Consider the following 21,053-nt stretch of genomic DNA (forward strand, 5'->3'; position numbering starts at 1 on the left):
CGATTATTAGAAACTGCTGACAGCGAGAAACAGAGTTACAGTACGAGAACGAGAGAGAGAGGAAGGGAGGGAGGCAGAGAAAGAGAGAGAGAGAAAGATCTGCAGTAAAGGCCTGGTGCCTCTTTGCTATTGCCAGGATGAATCACTTCTTTGTTATTGAGGTCACAGTGGAGAGAAGATAGAAACACAGAAGGATATGCAGGTACATGTATTCCACCAGCTCCACCACGACCAGTGGCCGTGCGTGTTTCAGCAGAAACAGAACAGGAGGTACTAACGGCCAAACTCAGGAAAACAGCTCATGCTCTAGGCGTGTGTGAACCTCACAATGGCTCAGAGCAAGAATCTCCAGTCTCAGAGCAAGAGTAAGTGACAAAAAGAGAGAAAAATATAGAAAAAAAGAAATGGAGAAATAGAGAGAGAAGTATCAAGAGTGAGAACTGACAGTGAAGGCAAACTTAACCCAGCTGTGGCATCTCTGTGAGAACCATAAGCACTGTTTGCGTGTGTCTCTGTGAGTCTTAGTGTGAGCTTGCATATTCTGTTTGACAGAATATGAGGTCTAAACAGTCTATCGCTTGGCGCGATGCAGCCAGACAGGCAGGGAGAGAGAGCGATATAGGCTTTGGGAGGAAAGATACAACCGATTAAACCAAGGAAACGGGCAAGGCTGCGATAAGAGGAATTGGAAAGCGGTACGGAGACAGTGTGGGGAACAGGAATGAGGGAGGTGCAGGAGAAACAGAGTAAGCCCAGGAGAAAACTCAGTTTATTGTTTAACTGAGTTTGTGTTCCGCGTGTGCTCCAAATGTAGTTACAGCAAATGACCCTGTGGGCGAAGGCAGTGCCTCTTCCAGGTAAGAGGACTGCATGGATGTAAGCTGATCTCTCCTCCACGCGCCACCCCCAGTAAACCTGCTAACTTGCTACTTTTTCTCACTCCTGCTCATGAGGCGCTTCCCCCAGCAAGTTCAGAGGAGAAAACGACGCTCCCGGTTAACCCATCTGACTGTGCAGAAGCCTAGAGGTTTGTAGACAAGCTATTGAAAAACCTTGGGCAGGGTTCTTTACCGACCACTGGAATTCCACACCCCAACTCATCAAAGTATGTCTTCATTGAGCTTGTTCTGTGCACAGGGACTCAGCCATGCTGGTGCAGTAAAGTCATTGTCAAAAATGTTGTTTGCTGTAGCATTAACTCGCTGGACCGAGCGTAGCCCAAACCCCACCAAACAGCTCCATTCCATTATCTCTCCTCCAGTCCTTACTGGTCATACTATTCATTCTGGTTGATAGCGTTCTCCAGTTATCTGCCTAACCCAGAGTCATCCATCACACTGTCAGATAGTGAAGTGTGAATCATTACTCAATAGAGCACATTTGCGGTTCTCCGGAGTGCCGAAGTGACAGCATACTTTACATCGCTGACGTCTGACAGCGCCCATACTGATCTTGGGCTCATGTGCAGCTGCTTCACCATGGAAACCCATGTCATCAAGCTCCAGTCTCACAGTTCCTGTGCTGAGATCTGGAACTCTGTACTGAGTGAAGAGGGGAGGTGTGTGTGAGTGCTGAGTGAGGAGGGGAGGTGTGTGTGAGTGCTGAGTGAGGAGGGGAGGTGTGTGTCAGTGCTGAGTGAGGAGGGGAGGTGTGTGTGAGTGCTGAGTGAGGAGGGGAGGTGAGTGTGAGTGCTGAGTGAGGAGGGGAGGTGTGTGTGAGTGCTGAGTGAGGAGGGGAGGTGTGTGTGAGTGCTGAGTGAGGAGGGGAGGTGTGTGTGAGTGCTGAGTGAGGAGGGGAGGTGTGTGTGAGTGCTGAGTGAGGAGGGGAGGTGTGTGTGAGTGCTGAGTGAGGAGGGGAGGTGTGTGTGAGTGCTGAGTGAGGAGGGGAGGTGTGTGTGAGTGCTGAGTGAGGAGGGGAGGTGTGTGTGTGTGCTGAGTGAGGAGGGGAGGTGTGTGAGTGCTGAGTGAGGAGGGGAGGTGTGTGTGAGTGCTGAGTGAGGAGAGGAGGTGTGTGTCAGTGCTGAGTGAGGAGGGGAGGTGTGTGTGAGTGCTGAGTGAGGAGAGGAGGTGTGTGTCAGTGCTGAGTGAGGAGGGGAGGTGTGTGTCAGTGCTGAGTGAGGAGGGGAGGTGTGTGTGAGTGCTGAGTGAGGAGGGGAGGTGTGTGTGAGTGCTGAGTGAGGAGGGGAGGTGTGTGTCAGTGCTGAGTGAGGAGGGGAGGTGTGTGTGAGTGCTGAGTGAGGAGGGGAGGTGTGTGTGAGTGCTGAGTGAGGAGAGGAGGTGTGTGTCAGTGCTGAGTGAGGAGGGGAGGTGTGTGTGAGTGCTGAGTGAGGAGAGGAGGTGTGTGTCAGTGCTGAGTGAGGAGGGGAGGTGTGTGTCAGTGCTGAGTGAGGAGGGGAGGTGTGTGTGAGTGCTGAGTGAGGAGGGGAGGTGTGTGTGAGTGCTGAGTGAGGAGGGGAGGTGTGTGTGAGTGCTGAGTGAGGAGGGGAGGTGTGTGTGAGTGCTGAGTGAGGAGGGGAGGTGTGTGTCAGTGCTGAGTGAGGAGGGGAGGTGTGTCAGTGCTGAGTGAGGAGGGGAGGTGTGTGTGAGTGCTGAGTGAGGAGAGGAGATGTGTGTCAGTGCTGAGTGAGGAGGGGGGGTGTGTGTGAGTGCTGAGTGAGGAGGGGAGGTGTGTGTCAGTGCTGAGTGAGGAGGGGAGGTGTGTGTGAGTGCTGAGTGAGGAGGGGAGGTGTGTGTGAGTGCTGAGTGAGGAGGGGAGGTGTGTGTGAGTGCTTAGTGAGGAGGGGAGGTGTGTGTGAGTGCTGAGTGAGGAGGGGAGGTGTGTGTGTCAGTGCAGAGTGAGGAGGGGAGGTGTGTGTGTGTGCTGAGTGAGGAGGGGAGGTGTGTGAGTGCTGAGTGAGGAGGGGAGGTGTGTGTCAGTGCTGAGTGAGGAGGGGAGGTTTGTGTCAGTGCTGAGGAGTGAGGAGGGGAAGTGTGTGTCAGTGCTGAGTGAGGAGGGGAGGTGTGTGTCAGTGCCGAGATGTTGTTCTTAGATAATTTTGATCATAACGTAGTGCTTAGAGTTGGTCCCAGCAGATCTACAAATCTGACTAACTGGCTTGTGGTAAATGTGCCATCCCATGAGTGACACATATAAAGTCACTTCAGAGTTCTTCAGATTGTCCCTTTCTGGTCTGTCACTGGTCTACATACAAAATAAGTATGGACGATCCACAACACAATAATCAGAAGGTGTGTCCAAGTAGTTTTGTCAGTGTGTTGGCTAGTGGAGAGAAGCCATCTCCATTATCTATGAGAGTGTGCAGTGTGAACAGCTGGAACTCAAATCTGAGGAGGTAGTCAGCAGTGGTAAGCAGGGGGTTTACTGGTTGTGTGTTCTCAGGGAAATAAAAATATACCATCAAGGTATAAATGTAAAAAGACTTTAAAGTCAACACTGAAAAGTCTTCAGACGCTTAACAACCAGTCAGTTTTTCTTGAAACTTTTCCATCATTTATAAATAATAGTTTTACTGCTGACAAACATACTGCTCCCCTGCGGATTGGTCAATTGCTCAAACCTTCAGAAATTTCCAAAACCCGGTAGCATAATAACACATTTTCATGTATTTTTTTTAAGAGCGTGTTTTGCCTTTATATGACATCTGATGATGTGGAACTGCTTTGTGTTGCTGCATTAGAGCTCAACCTTTAAGGAGCAGGAGAGGCTCGTTAAAGTGTATTCGTGATGGGCTCCCTCTCCAGAGAGAGACAAAGACGTGGCCTGTTTGTGATTAGAGACAAATAATTAACATTCTTTGATTTCCTCCTTTCTGAGTCCATTTAATGTCGTGATTCATATTCGGCACGTTCACGTACAGGCAAAACAGGGACAGAGAACATGCACGGTTTATGATGAGCATATTTATTTTAATTACAAAGTCGTACGTACACACGCACACAGTGAGTTGACGCAGTAGTGGAAAGGTACGAGTTTATCAGGCACTGCTGTTTGTGGGTTGTTTTTGAGGGGTTAGCGGCACCTGCCACCCGAGGATGTGCAGCTAAAACTTACGCTGGTGGGATCTGTGGGGCTTGATGCCCGCTGACACAAACCTCGCACGAGAACTGGGACTGTAGACCGAGCCTACAGCACAAACCACACACGGAAACAGATGTGGCCGACCTATAACGTGTTGCCACGGTGGTGAGTGTGAGTGGCCTGCTTGATGTAAAAGCCTCTCAGCTTCATAATAATGATTAAATAACACACCTCTGTTTCATAACGACGATTAAATAATACACCTCTGCTTCATAACGATGATTAAATAGCACACCTCTGCTACATAATAACTATTAAACAATCTTGTTTATTAGCTATTTGTCGTCTCTCAGACCCAACCTCAACATTGCTACACTGCACATAGCGCAGTGTTTCTTAGGGAAGTCTGGAAGTCCACAAAGCCACTAATAAGTCTCGTCTCTGTGATCTTAAGCCTTGGCCTTGAAGTGGTGGCGATGTGGGTCTCCTACATGCACACAAGTGAATGAGAATCGCTCACAGAAATGTTGCGTCACCTACTAGTCCTTCTTACCTTACTAACACTCCAACAGATCTATGGCTTCCTGTCAGTGCTACAGGAATCCCAGCTTCTCCATTTCCAGGACTGGCCCGTTGGGGAGGTGGAAGCCATTTCTGTTCAGTGGATTAATAACCCTGTAGAGAACCTGAAGCTTCAAAGCAAGGTGTATGCATCTACTGTCCTGCGCTTGTTAATACACCCAGGAACGTAGCTATATCTACAGCTGGTCCTGGATTATCATATCCTATCATAAAGGTATCATAAGCATAACCATTTAGAAGATAATGATCTCTGCCTTTGAGCGAGTGTGTATGTGGGTCCGGCAAATGTGTGTTCAGATGTGTGTGTGTTAGTGAGTAATATGGATAGCTTCAGGCTCAACAGTGTGTGTGTGCGTGTGCTTTGGTGAGATGCAGAGCAGAGGTTTTACTGAAGTCTGCTGCTGACATGCTCTGTCTGGCCAGTATGACATTCCCTGGTTCAGTCAATTTTTATCTGTCATCTCTGCATAAAAAAGGAGTTTGTTTTACAAGATGTGTGTTTGCATGCGCTGTGTGAGTAGAGGATGCCTGAGGGACTCAGGGTGGCGTGTGCATGTGTGTGTAGCGGGTCCATCGTTTTGGAACTGACAGAGTGCATGATATCCTTGGCATTTCAGACAATCATCCCTGAACAATAAAATAGTAATTAGAACCAGCCCAGACAGACACAGATTTACCACCGTATGAGTGTCACCACATGAGGTGTGTGAGAAGGAGAAGAGAGAGTGTGAAAATGAGGGGGGTGGGGCGTGCAGGGAGAGAATGTGAGAGAGTTGGAGAGAAGCACCTGCAAAATAAATTAAAAAATAAGAGACAGAATGGGGAGAGTGACAGAAAGTAAGAGAGAGAGAGAGAGGTGAGGGGGGGAAGAGTCTCATGCTAGCAGCATACTGACAAGGAAAGGGAGACCCCATCTGTTTCAACACACACACACACACACACACACACACACACACACACACACACACACACACACACACACACACACACACACACACACACACATTCTGCTCAGTCATTCTGCTCATCTTTAAGCATCCTAGTGCTTCACTCTCCCATACCATACAGCATCTGCAGTCATGCTGTATACAGCAATTAATTAACCAAACACTAATTAGGATAAAAGAAAACATTTTATGAATTGTTTACCCCAGAGAGCTCGTTAAGAGGTGCAACATTAATTAGAAACAGAATGCAAAGTGGACAGCTGCTCTCGTTAGCTACCTACAGAACTTCTACTGAGGGTCCTCCTGATGGAAGCTGATAACATCATGCCACCAGAATGTGAAACGGCCTGGATCTGTTAAACAAGCACAGACTCCTGTGATTACTCTACTATAGTGTTGGACTCCTGTGAGTACTGTACTATAGTGTTGGACTCCTGTGATTACTGTACTATAGTGTCGGACTCCTGTGAGTACTGTACTATAGTGTCGGACTCCTGTGAGTACTGTACTATAGTGTTGGACTCCTGTGAGTACTGTACTATTCACATTTGAAACAGCTGAGCATATTTCACATCGGTTTGCACTCTGCAGTATAGGATGTCACATTGATATTTTAGTCATTGCGCACTCTTCTGGTCTTGGTGCTTATTGAGTTCATGGGTGATGATGACATGGGTCATCAGAGGGAAGGCGTAAGACTGACCACACAGCCTTTCCCAGCCTGCCAACACTCCAGGGTCCAGCGCTAAACTGGAACTGTTCTCTGATCAGCCTCCTCCATCCGCTGTCAGAATCATGCGAGTGGTTGTGAGACCACTCACTGCTCTTCTGCACGGGACACTTCGCTAGATTTCTCTAGACTTCTCTAGACTTCTCTTATCACACTCTGTGGAGTCGTGCAGATAGCAGTCCGTTGAGGAGCCGATGCAAATGTGTGAGCTAGGCTGTCACCGCGCGAGTATTGAAATGATAAACACGCTCGTGGATGGTGTGTACGCCCTGCTCTGATGATGAAAACACGAACAGGTAAACAAAAGTGTTGTCAAAGAAGCATCACTCTGCAAGTTATAAAAACTAAAAGTACAGCAAGGGCATTGTAACTACTGTATTTTTGTTAAACATACACAAAAATAACCATAATTTTAAAAGCTCTATATAACTATATCTGCTTCTTATTATTATTTAAAGAACCTATACATATATACTCAATACAAGTAAACACTAGTTTTTTTAATGTATAGTCTGAAATCTAGATTTTAATGCCTGTGAGAGTTGCCGTTCACCTGCTGTTTGAGCTCCTCCAAAAGCTCTGTGTAATCTAGAGAGTCCTCGAGCCTGCCGCACTAAACCTGGCTCTGCACACCTTCTGCAAACGCACGACACCAAAAAGGTCCTTATTAAGAGCACTGCCTCCAACGCTTTCCCTACTAGATCAAAGCTTGACAGCTGAAACTCACAAAGGCAATTACAAGCAGAGAGCAGGACAAACACACACACCGGACGTGGTCGGACTGTTATCGGTACATTATGCAGAAGCCTAAAATGTAAAAAATCATGATGCAGAACTTGAGAAATGTTGCAAACAAGGCAACGAAGCAGGCTGTATTTAAATAGCTACAGATTACCATGCTGTCTCCTATCACATAGACCGCCTTGCCTGGGTATGGACAATGGCCTACAAGAGGTGGGGAACAGGAGGAGGCTGAGTCAGCGTTGTTCAGACTTGCTCCCTATAGACTGCAAAGATAGGGCGCTTGTCCCACTGGTTATTACTCAGGGCAGCGAGGACACCATGGCAACTGTAGAGCAGCAGCAGGTCCTGCCAGCCACACGTCCAGGGAGAGGACGGCAGCATGGCTCTCTCCTACGGGCTACTTCACGCCTGACCTTCACCCTAAGTAGAAGAGTGGCAGGGTTGAGGATCATTTGGGTTGAATATTTTTTGCATTGAGGATCAAATAAAAAAACTACTTGTTGGAGCCTCAAAATTGTGTCTCTGTTACCATTATCGTGTCTCAGAGTTAACTCTCCATAATTCTGTTACCATTATCGTGTCTCAGAGTTAACTCTCCATAATTCTGTTACCAATTTATCGTGTCTCAGAGTTAACTCTCCATAATTCTGTTACCATTATCGTGCCTCAGAGTTAACGGTCCATAATTCTGTTACCATTATCGTGTCTCAGAGTTAACTCTCCATAATTCTGTTACCAATTTATCGTGTCTCGGAGTTAACTCCATAATTCTGTTACCATTATCGTGCCTCAGAGTTAACGGTCCATAATTCTGTTACCATTATCGTGTCTCAGAGTTAACGCTCCGCAATTCTGTTAATGTTATTGTGCCTCAGAGTTAATATGTCACAATTCCATTCCAAGTTCATTAATCTTCATATTGAGCAAATAAAGCGTTCAAGAAGCTTATTTAGTGTCAAAATAACAGTGTCAAAATAAAAAAAAACATACAAAATATTTTGGTTTTAGAAGAACTGAAACCTTTTCTTCAGATCACAATAATAGAATGATGGGCATAGGCCCATCCCCTAGTCCCTCCTCCTCCCCCTCCCCCGTGATGTCTGAATACAGCAGCCTATAATTACCTCATACCTCCTCCTCCAGGCTCTGTGCTCACACACACACACACACACACACACACACACACACACACACACACACACACACACACACACGTGCACTCACACACATAAACAGATGTAAAGGGTCGCCGGGCAACATCAGTCTGTGAGAGTGAGTGGGCAGAGGTGCGACGGAAAGCAAGCGATGCTTACGCCCTCGCACTGCACTCTCTTCCGCTGCCACGGCAACCTGCGTGGGAGCCACGGTGGACAAGATCATGGCTTCTGGGGCCAAAACTCACCAGGGCCCGAACTCACTGGGAGTTGTGCGACGTCACACACTGAGATGATTTTGGTATGAGAGTGTGGACGAAAGGGTTACACAGACAGCAAGTTCACATCTGAATACGTGTGTTTAGACCTATACATATTAATAGCTAACAAGTGCACGGGGGAGATGTGTTTGATTTGTGTGAGGTCTTCATGAAAGAGCACACCACACAGGTCACCTCAGCTCTCTGCTCCCTCAGAGGCCCTGAAATGCCTGAACTTCTCACTGGCATGTTGCGGCTGTGTTCCAATATCTCTTAGCCCAGAGTGCACTTGAAGGGAACAAGCAGAGACACTAAGAAATGCCCAGTGCATGTCCCGATAAAGGAATGAATAGTAAATTAATTCCCTCTACTCTCAACTGTCCATCAACTCATTCAGGCTCTGTAAGCCTATTCTTTCTCTTCAGCAAAGCACTTTAGCTCAATTTCCTGGAGAGTATGAATATTTGGCATTGTTAATGCCATCTCATTGGTCAATGTCCAAAAGAATTCCCATGCTTTGTCTGATGGTTTTTAGGAGGAAGGCTTCTGCAACGAGTGCAGTGTCATTCAACCACGGGCTCTCTGCAGTATCATTAGGTGCTGTGCTGCATGAAGCAATCGTCTAAAATGCCTGGCGGACGACCTGCTGCACCAACCTTCTGCCATAACCCTGCACTCTCCTGCGGGTTGTACTGACTGAATCTAAAATAACTGGCTGTAATATCCAGATCAGCTCTTAGACTAGGTATAATTTTCAGAGGGTAAATACTCTTTACCACCCAATAAAACATCAAACTAAACACATCATCAACTCTCACAATGTAACACTCATATACTCCTCTCGTTCACACCTTATCACCCTTTAACATTACACACACACGCACACACACACACACACACACACACACACACACACACACACACACACACACACACACACACACACACACACACACACACACACACACACACACACTGATAATGGCTGACAGAAATAATATCTTCAGAACTACAGTTCAGTAGGACATCATTGGATTACAGAGATTGAATGTTTTATTTAAAAAATGCACAGATAATCCGGGCTCAGAGCTGACAGTGCGCTTCTCTTTGCTGTCCTCAGTCACGCCAGCCTTGGCAGGAGAAGCGGTGTTCTCCCCTCTAATGTAAACACCACCACAAACGTATGTCACTTGTAAGCTAGCAAAATAAATGAGACTGTCGATGTATTCTATTGTAATGCCATCACTAAAATAGAACTAGCTAAATATTTTTTAAAACGACACCTTTCCAAAGTACTAAGCCGACCTGCCTCATCTACAGTCAAACAGCTTGTCAAGAGACACAATTTATGCTGTACTGTTTTCAGAGGGATCTAACCGTAGTGCCTAGACTCGAGATGGAAGAGTACATCCTCTGGGACGGGGTTCTGACACTGATTATCCCTGCTTTACAGGCTAGCAGATAGACCAGTGTCCGTCCCTCGCTGGCATACAGAAGGTTTTCTGAGGTCCTATGGGACCTAAAGCTAGTCCATGGTTTTACTGTCTCCAGGATCTGAGCCAAGCATTAAGGAACGTTGGATTACTGAGACTCTTAAGCTGGGTACGTGGAGAGCACTCTGTGGACCATGGGTCCCCTAGACACTATGTTGAGAAGCACTACCTTGGAGTAGAACCCTGAAGCCACATACAGCAACACATGGGCGCTTGGCCTTAACACACCAGGTCCTATTAACAATCGACTTTCAAGTCCGGTGTGCTCGACGAGAAAACAACATTAATGACAACTGGACTTTGGTACACGGTGCAGGCTTTGGATGTTACAGTTCTGAGCTCAGAAGGATGATGATCAGGTAATTCATCATCAGGATGTAAAGTAATTACATTAATCAAATCTAATAACTTAGGCAGGTGCCCAACTATTTAACTCTAAAACCCCTATATGGTTTGTGGTGGAAGTCTGCCAAAATACTAATACTGGTGTTAAACACAAGATATCTCTGTAGATGACAATTAACTTGACATGTTTATTGCAGAACATAAGAGGAATGTCTAATTGCTGATGATCAAATGATGACAAAGAAAGCTAACACTGATACAGAAGCAGTGTGTAATCAGTCCCTTGCTCAATGATTCTCAGGTTTTATTAGTTATTTAGCAATGTCCACTGGGTGTTGTATGGGATTCCTACACTGTAAACATTATTGCTGTACATTGCTGTAGAGATAGTGAATGGAACCGTTTAGATGTGCTGAGCTGGTCAGTTACACTTTAATATTTCTTTTGAATGGGGTGCTGAGTTAACATTGGAATCAGGATTTTTTGTGTATTGTGAGCTTAAGCAAAAATGAGCTTGTGTATGTGAATACGACAGCCTGTACCTGTTGCTGATGAGATGATAGCTTGTCACATTTAGCTTCACCCCCACCTGTCAGTCTTTTTGTCATGTTCTGTTTATCCCCTCCTCTGTCTGTCTGTTTTGGCTCATGTTTTTGTTTTCCCATGTGTTCTCCTCCCACGCACCTGTCATTTGTAACTCCACCCTCTCATCATTGTTACCAGCTATGACTTGTTTAGTTCCTTGTTTAGTCTTGTATTTAAACCAAGTGTTTGGTCTTCTGTTTGTTGGTCATTGTGAGTATCCTGGTTCCTCTCATCATATAGTCCTGCACAATCCTTTTATTGTTGTGTTGTTTATCTCTGGTTTGTTGTCTGGTTTATTTTATCATGTCCCTTTGTGTGGGTTTCTGCCCTGTGTTGGTTTGCCTGTCCATTATGACCCTGTTTATATGATTATGGATGCGCTCTGAATGAATCTTGCTCCTCTCAGCGCTTGCACCTGTATCAATATCACTCAGTGCCCAGAGCATTACATAGCTGAGCTTTTGGGATTACAGAATAAAGACATTTGAGTGTGGTTTGTATGATTCTGTTACCATTTTTGATAGCAAGCAAGAAAGAGTCCCTTTGCTGTTTACATTTATGTGTATTTACTTTGTTTCATCTTTCTTTGTAGCTCTCATGATGGAGATCTTTTGTAAAGTGTCAATCCATAAACCATCTGTTGTCTTAGGATCTGCTGTTGCTTGAGGTTCCTGGAGAGTTGCACACTGGAATTTACCCAGTGGTTAATAACTGGGCTGGGCCAATAGAAGCAGACGGGGGTCTGGCGCTCGAGACCCCAGGAACCTCAAATGCTCCATTAGGAACTACAAGACTTCCTCACTGGTGCATAGCAACCAGTTTGTACAGAAACCAGTGATACTTTAAACATGTCTTTCACTCTGAATACTTTGTCAATGTCCAAAAAAGGTACCTTCACTGATATTTAGATGTAAAGGAATATTTATAAATCATATGCAGATTAATGCTATGGAATTTTAGAGCCTTGAATGCAAAAAATTTTTTTTTTGTTTGTCTTTTTCCTCAGTTTTAAAAACTGATATTTTAAGTGTAGCTGTTAAATCCCACTCTAAGCCAAAACAGAAGTTAACCACTGTGTTTCCAAAAACTAAATCCAAGGTCAGGTTGTGACATAGCATGTTTATGAGTGACAGATAGAGAAAAGAGAGAGAGAGAGAGAGAGAGAGAGAAGAATGTTTCGAAAAGTTTATACCCCACATCAGAGTTCTCACCAATGTGCTAAACGTAAGCAACTTACAAAAGAAGCTGGACATCAATAAGAAGAATGCAGTGGGGAAAACTTGAGAATAGGAAACTAAAAACGTTGAGTACACACAGCAATTTTTCTCCCCCTTTATCCAAAACATGTGGACAGAGGAAATGAACAGATAAGCAAAAAATTGCAGCACAGAAAAAGGGCAAACAAGAGAGGAGAGGTGTGAGAGAGAAAAGAAAGAGCCTGAGGGAGTGGGTGGAGGGGAGGTGGAGACTGCTGCAGGGGGGCTATTTTTTAATCTTGCTTCAGAACCTTTCTCTGAGCGACAGTGGTGGGGGAGGTGTGAGAACGACCCTTCCAACTCTGCTCGGCATCATTCCCCTTTCTGAGAATCAATCTAGAGTCTGAGCTATTTCTGAATGCTGGTTAGAGCCTGTCAGTTGAAATGCGGTTTGACTAAAAAAATAAATAAATAAAATAAAACACAAGCGTGGTGTAGTTCTAGTGATGGATCAGAGTTGACACAAGCATATTTGTGCTGCCCTAAAGCAGCGAGCAGGACGGTATGTACACTAGTTTTCACAGGTAATGAGTCCACTGCAGAACAGTCCGTTTTAATTACAAAGCAACCTGAAATCCTCCTAAGGGTGGGTGGAGTTCCCTCCGCTGCCCCCGGCCGAGGGCAAGAAGCCTCCTGTTCCCAACACAGAAGTGCTGCAGCGGCGTCTGTGGAGAACACAGCATCTCCTGGCAGACAACGTCCCACGAGTCAGGTGCCAGGGAAAATGTGCTGATACCCGCTGCTTCTCCTGCAAGTGTTCTGCGATCGTAGCTAAAGTGAAGTTGGATGATATGGTGACGGAGCTGGTGGTGCTGACTGGGTGGCGCACCCATCTCTCTTGCTGTGCTTAATTATCCCAGCCGAGCACTCACAGGGCCCAACGGGATACAAGACGACATCTTGGGCAGGGTGATCTGACCCCTGACCTGTCTGGTGATGCTTCATCCATTTCCAGCTCTGTGCCTGCGGACTGTCAGCCACTGGTGACTTGTATCGATATCTGACCAAATTGGAGTCCGATATTGGACAAGCTCTTTTTTTTTGCTATTAATTTTCAGGTGTCATTACATGTTTAATTTTACTTAACCTGGGTCTATAATCAATACCCATCATTCCCTCGTATGTTTCCAAATGCTAAATCAGTGACTTGGATATTGAAGTTCATTAACAATTGGACGTTATTTCAAGTCAAAGTCCTTTTTTAGAATTTTTTTTTGCTGCAGAAATCACCAGCAATCACCCCTTTATTTTCTTTCTTTGGTATTATTTTCAAGTTTCAAAGCTGCCATTCACTAAGGAGTACTGGTCCATGCTCATATTGTTCAAATATTGATGCTGACCCAAGTCGCAAAACTCATTCTAGATCTGAATTCTTGGTTCAATCAATCTAGCAGAGATCGAGACTTTGAAAGCGAGGACTAGAAATAGCTAAGCTGAGTTATTCATGGAATTCTAAGCAACAGGAATTCATTAAGCCATGTTACTCATACAGTACTTATTATTTTCTATATTTTAATGGCACACAAAGAAATCCATTAAACCTCGAAAGGATCAGATCTGGCAATTTAAATCAATCCGGTGCAGAAAAGTCTGCCAAAGTCTGCCCACCTAAAATTGGACAGCGTATACAATCTGTAGAAAAGTCGATTACTCTGTGACCTACAATACTCTATGTAAGGTTCTTATACAAGTGCGGGGCAAAAACGGAACCTGATCACCATAATAATGTCGACTTCCACCCTTCATCAGTTACAGTGAGTGAGTGAGTGAGTGAGTGAGTGAGTGAGTGAGTGAGCCAGCCATAGGGGGAAAAATCCTATTGAATGCCTCCTGGCCCAGAGAGGGTGAAGGCTAATGAAAAATGAATCACAGGTTAATAGAGCGATTCAGGTTTCCCTAAAGCAGACATGGGGGTTCATCCGGCTCCATATAACACTGAGAATTACTGTATAATCATTCTATCATTCCATCACCTCTGCCATTTCCACGCAGCAGCAAAGGATGGTACATTCATCTTCAGGACTGGTGTAGGACACTTTCTGACCCAACGTACAGACAGAACTTCAGCAGTGTCAAAACTTTTAAATAAATAAATACATACATTCAAATAGCGTGGGCAAACATTTCTATTGACGTCATTGTGATATTATAGCACAATGACCCTTGAACAGTAAGTGGAACAGGTCCTAGTCATGGGTGCTGCAAGGGCTTTCTTTATTCAGCATCCATGACAGGTTTGAACCTGTAATGCTTTTCCTCTACAACAGTCAATGTTGGGAACGTTACTTTAAAAAAGTAATTAGTTATAGTTACTCACTACTTGTTCAAAAAAGTAACTGAGTTAGTAACTGAATTACTCTATAATAAAAGTAACTCGTTACCAGGGAAAGTAACTATTTGCATTACAGTAAAAAAAACGTATATGCCAATGAATAAGGATTTTTTGAAAAAGCAGTTTTCACAGTCAGTTGAAATTAGTAGATCAGAAAAGTTTAACTTTTGATATGTATTGCACATCCATAGACCAGTGCAGGATAAAATCCTTTAAAATCCCAAATCTTTGTAAAAAAAAAAAAAAAAAAAAAAAAAAAGCAAAAGTAAACAGTTACACTATATAAAGTGCATTTACATCAATCAAATTAAATTATCTCAACCTGAGACAACTGGTTTGTTCACAACAGAAGTAAATTTAACAATAAAACCTCTATTCTTAATTAAATAAATCAAATACCCAGTCTGGTAGACATTCAGGAACTTCAAGTATTTTCTTAAATAATGTTTATATCGCCACCTTGAAAACGCAAATTTTTCTTCGGCTTGCTCCTGACTCGCCATTTCTGCCTCTCCATTTGTGTCGTGTTTTCACTGGTGTGCTTCGGCACGCGTGTAACAACACTGGCTCTGATTGGCTACCATAATGCTGCCTTAGCCAATCGCTTACTGACTTGTTAAGTTAAACATGTGTTACACCGAGAACTGTGACCTATCGAGATCTGTTACTCCTCACTAGCCTGGGCAGCGGTCCGCTCGGATTACTGTTAGTATATCAATATATAGTAACGCATCGCTTTTAATGAGCAGTAATGTCAACGGCATTGTAATGACAGGAAAAGTAATTAATTATTTGTAACGGCGTTATTCGCAACACTGACAACAGTAAGAGTCGAGTGAATCGTTTCACAGATTACAGTTTCATCTGTGTCAGTTAAACACAACACTGGCATAAAATAAAAACAAAGCTTGTTATCAAATGTTACCAAAGGAGAGTGGAGAAGCAGACCCCTCTGAAGACCCTAACCCTAACCCCTGTGAAGAGCCTAACCCTAACCCCCATGGAGAGCCTAACCCTAACCCCTGTGAAGACCCTAACCCTAACCCCCATGAAGAGCCTAACCCTAACCCCTGTGAAGAGCCTAACCCTAACCCCCATGGAGAGCCTAACCCTAACCCCCGTCAAGAGCCTAATACTAACCCCTGTGAAGACTCTAATACTAACCCAGCCTGTGCTGTCATGGATTGTTCAGAATGTTATTATGAGGCAGATATGAAATCCTGTTGGATTGGCACAGGATATTTGACATCTCATTCTTTGCATAATTACATTTAACACTGTTCTCAACTGACAAATGACTAAATATGTATCCTGTATGTGTATCTTCTGTACTGGTTGGCTAGCTACATTAGCCAGTGCTGAAAATGGTGGGTCAAGCACCTTGTGGAGAGTGTGTAGGAGGGACCAGTGCAGGGGAGGAGCTAGTGTAGAGGAGGGGCTAGTCTGGAGGAGGGTTCAGTGTGAAGGAGGGGCCAATGAGGTGCAACAGATGCAGGACTCAGATGTGGAATGCTCAGGAAATTGGAAATATCATCTGGATGAAGATTTAGAATGCTAAGAAAAGCATCTTGTCAATGTGTGAGGTCGTAGTTTCTGTCCACGTATGTGGATGCAAGGAAATCAATCTGCCTGCCTCGTTTTTGACACTGTGTAACGTATTGACCAGGCAGAGAGGGATCCAAATGCGGAAGAACACCGCTTTTATTGAAATGAGACAGTGGTACAGAAACAGGCAGGTGTATCACGAGCACTATGACTAGTAGCAACTGCGTTTTCTTGGCGTGGTCAGGACAGTCCAGGGTCATACCGGGGGAGCAGAAGTCAGGAGGTACAGAGGGACTAGGCAGGAGACAAGGTCGGGGACGTAAGCGAGGGTCGGAACACAGGAAAGCAGACAGGTAATAGAAAGGCTTGGTACGTGGCATGAGTCGGCAATACTTCGCGACTAGGAAGTGGAATGTGGGCGTTTAAGTAGAGATACAGGGGGTGTGGTGATGAGCGTCAGGTGAGGTTGGTTAGGTGGAGATCAGGTGGCATTCCTTACACACTGTGGGTCCAAAACACACTGATGGAATTTTGCCATGACCTGGTTACAGAAGGCCTGCATTGTTTTGATTACAATGATGCATATTTGCAAGATCGGTGGATACTGTGATTCATTTAAACACCCACAGAACACTAATCTGGAACGTATACCCAGATAAACTATTTCCAAATGGAGCTAACCATGACCAAATAGAGTGGCACCAGCAATGTAGCTACATATTACTATTGTGGTGTGGAACAACACAGCTAAACATCTGACATGATGAAAGACTGCAATTTGATCCAAATAATTTTTATTTAATTTCATTTCTTGGGACATGGTTTGTATCTGGAATGTTCCTCTGTGATATTAGTATTCCAAAGGACAATTAAGTTGTCATGAAGATGGACGGAATACCTGTGGATGTGGTACAGACTGAAAGCCAGCTAGATCCCTGTGTTATGCCTTCGTCTGCATCTGTAATGCCAAATGAATGAAGTGATGCTTCCATAGCACCTTTGTCAGAACTCAAGGACAGTTTACAATCAACACACAGCTTTTACATCCACTCAACACACCAGTGAGAAGCAGCAGTCAATTGCACACAATGTCCTCTCAACCAGCATCCCCTGGGGGACCGCACTGGGTGTAGGGAGAGAGGACCAGGGTGCGAATTATACAATGATAATTGGGGGGGTCAAGTTTTTTTCAGGGTGTAAATTTCACTGCATTTTTTTTGTAGTATTTAACATTATATGTGAGAAGTACATTTAAATGTTTTGACCCCCCCCCCCCCCCCCCCCCCCAAATTATTGGTTTTGCCCCTTTAGGGGGGTTGATGCCTTAAACGGGGGGGTCTGACCCCCCCAATCCCCCCCGTAATTCGAACCCTGGAGAGGACAACACCCAGGACAGAGCTCCAGTGGGCATACAGTTATTCACACACACGCATACAGTTATTCACACACACACACACACTCACACACACACACACACACACACACACACACACACACACACACACACACACACACACACACAGGTTTTTTAGGGTAGACAATATTTCCCCATGTTTTCAGAATGTGGGCGACTCCCAGATCGGGACCTGAAGCAAATACCCTAGCGCTGAGAAGTAAGCATGCCAACGACCAGGCCACCATATGGCACAGCTAGGGTATGAACTAAAAGCATGCTAATTCCCATTGTCACGCCTACGTCCGTATCTGTTGTGTGAAGCGGCACCTGTACTGACTCTCATGCACACGCACTCAGGAACAGACCATAGCTGGAGGTGCTGATGACACGATCCATTCATTTTAGAACACTGGAAACAGAATACTTGCCCTGCCTCCTCCTCCATAATTCACCAGTGCAAGTGTGTGGTTGCTTTGCATGCTGTCAGACACAGCAAAAAACACAACCAGTGAACACAGCACTGGGAGTGTACCATTCATTATTTAAGCCAGCTTCAGTACAGGGACAATAAGGCCTTCCTCTAGATGCTCATAGTAAACAGAATGTGTGTGTGTGTGTGTGTGTGTGTGTGTGTGTGTGTGTGTGTGTGTGTGTGTGTCTGAGTGTGTGTTGGGGTTTGTTCTTCTAGATTCAGCAGGTCTGATTTATCTGTGAAAAAGCATGAGGTGCATTGTGGCATGTACATTTTTTATTTTATTTTTGGTAGACAAACATCAAATTAGCAGCTGTTCAGGTCTTGGGAACAGAGCATCACACATGAGATTCTGTGCAAAATGCTTACAAGGAGTATCTGTTAAAAAAGGGAGGCCTCCAGGAGCCTAGGTAAGCAGGCCTGGACACCAGGCCCATTACAAACCAGGAAAACCAGGGATTTATAATTACCGCCTTCGCCTGTGGTGAGGAACAGCTACAATCACACTAATTGTTCACACATGTGCCTCCCTAAAATTATAGAGGCAATACAAGCTATTTGTGGCTATTTGGGTGTCATTTAATGTCACCCCATTATTAATTACAGGCTGTAACAGTATATAGCTACACTTGTGCTGGGTGAAAGTGTGCAAAGAGGCAATTTTATGCAGATTTATGAGAAGTCTACACCCCATTTTCTTACTGCAGAACAGGACTTTGAATCATCCTGCAATTGAGCTGTCCATGCCAGTATAGAGACCCTACAGTGCAATTACTTGGAATATTATGTGTCTTGGAGAACCTTCGTCAGGGTAATTGCATGCATGTCAGACCCAGACTGGTCACAAATAGCCTTAAGAAACCAAACAAGAAGTAATATAGAGGTGAAATCCATGTGATGACAATGAATGAATAACAATTGAGAGAATCATGTAAAATACATGATAAAAAAGACATAAGATAGCTAATGAAGCCCCTACCAGCAAACAAAGCCCATACCAGCTAACAAAGCCCCTACTAGATAACGAAGCCCACACCAGGTAACGAAGCCCCTACCAGATAACGAAGCCGATTCCAGCAAACAAAGCCCATACCAGCTAACAAAGCCCCTACTAGATAACAAACGCCACACCAGGTAACGAAGCCCCTACCAGATAACGAAGCCCATTCCAGCAAACAAAGCCCCTACTAGATAACGAAGCCCATACCAGCTAACAAAGCCCTTACTAGATAATGAAGCCCATACCAGCTAATGAAGCCCTTACTTGATAACGAAGCCCATACTAGCTAACAAAGCCCATACCAGATAATGAAGCCCATACCAGCTAATGAAGCCCCTACCAGATAACAAAGCCCATGCAAGCTAACGAAGCCCCAACCAGCTAACGAAGCCCCTACTAGCCTCCCCATCAGTACATGTCAGTTGTTTTCCCATGAAACCAAAGGCGGGCAATGCCTGGGGGTCCATGCACTTTTCCCCCGAGTCCTACACCCGGTCCGGAAACAATCAACTCCCTTGTGAATCAAGTCAGGTGTTTGTGTGTGTGCACATGTGCAATTGCATTCCCAAGACTGCCACTTGGGAATGCATCATACCCTCACCATAACATCATACATCATACCCTCACCATACCACATCATACCCTCACAATAAACACATCATACCCTCACAATAACACATCACACCCTCACAATAACACATCACACCCTCACCATAACATCATACATCATACCCTCACCATACCACATCATACCCTCACAATAAACACATCACACCCTCACCATAACACATCATACCCTCACAATAAACACATCATACCCTCACCATAACACATCATACCCTCACCATAACACATCATACCCTCACCATAACACATCATACATCATACCCTCACCATACCACATCATACCCTCACAATAAACACATCATACCCTCACCATAACATCATACATCATACCCTCACCATACCACATCATACCCTCACAATAAACACATCATACCCTCACCATAACACATCATACCCTCACCATAACATCGTACCCTCATCATAACACATCATACCCTCACTATAAACACATCATACCCTCTCAATAACACATCATAACCTCACCATAACACATCATACCCTCACAATAAACACATCATACCCTCACAATAACACATCATACCCTCACAATAACACATCATACCCTCACAATAAACACATCATACCCTCACCATAACATCATACATCATACCCTCACTATAACACATCATACCCTCACAATAACACATCATACCCTCACAATAAACACATCATACCCTCACCATAACACATCATACCCTCACAATAACACATCATACCCTAAACATAACTCTCCCAAAAGAAAAAAAACCTCTCCTGCTGCTGTGAACCAGTGACCCAGAACTATAGTGAGTTGATTCAGGTAGGTCAAGCAGAATAGTACTGTTCTCCTCTGAAGTGTGTTCAGCTATAAGGTACTTTGAGTTGAAGCAGAAAGCATCTCACATCTGAGTCAGCCGAGCTATCAAGGGAAGTAATTCACTTTTCTAAAGTCACTGGGGAGACAAAGAAAAACTTCCTACAACACTACAGACTCACAGTCCACCCACAGATAAACATCACTAAGACAGAAGAATATGCTCCACGCTGAAGGTCACACTGGAGTTTATAGACACTGCAGAGATTTCCATGTTGAAAGAGCATCTCTGCTGTCTGCTACAGAATTGCTGAATTTCACTGATAAATGTTGACTAGGTAACGGAGTTGTTTCCGAATGTCGTGATTCTGACAACGACAGAGCGAGATGTATATTTTGAGTGAAATTTCAATGCCATGGCATTGAACTGTGAGGAACAGCTAGTAGGGGGAAGTAAATCTTTCTGTCAGACCTTCTATCCCTCCATCTTCTTCAAGGCCATGTGTACACACACACCCCTCTGTCAAGTCCTACACTGTTCTATACATACACCTGCTATCCAGAATGCCCTGGAGGAGGGGGAGGGGCCAGTTTTCTGACAAACGTCTGCTTGTCCAAGTACTGTAATTCAGGTTGCCATGACAATAGTTAATGTATGAATGCTGCCACCTTGTCAAGACAAATACAGTAACTGTAGGTGGAAAGTGTCAGTGTCTTTCTAAAGAAAGACAATAACTGCATGCACGAGACATCACTTAAAGTTATGAAACAAGCA

General features: G+C 44.6%; 1 protein-coding gene across 4 annotated transcripts in view; it reads right to left on the reverse strand.

Annotated features, from left to right (window-relative positions):
• kcnab1a (potassium voltage-gated channel subfamily A regulatory beta subunit 1a) overlaps positions 1-21,053 on the reverse strand; it is a 102,416-nt gene that overhangs the window by 34,292 nt on the left and 47,071 nt on the right. The gene's annotated exons all lie outside the window — the stretch shown is intronic.

The sequence above is a fragment of the Brachyhypopomus gauderio genome, chromosome 2 (assembly GCF_052324685.1).
Source record: "Brachyhypopomus gauderio isolate BG-103 chromosome 2, BGAUD_0.2, whole genome shotgun sequence".
Lineage (NCBI taxonomy): Eukaryota > Metazoa > Chordata > Actinopteri > Gymnotiformes > Hypopomidae > Brachyhypopomus > Brachyhypopomus gauderio.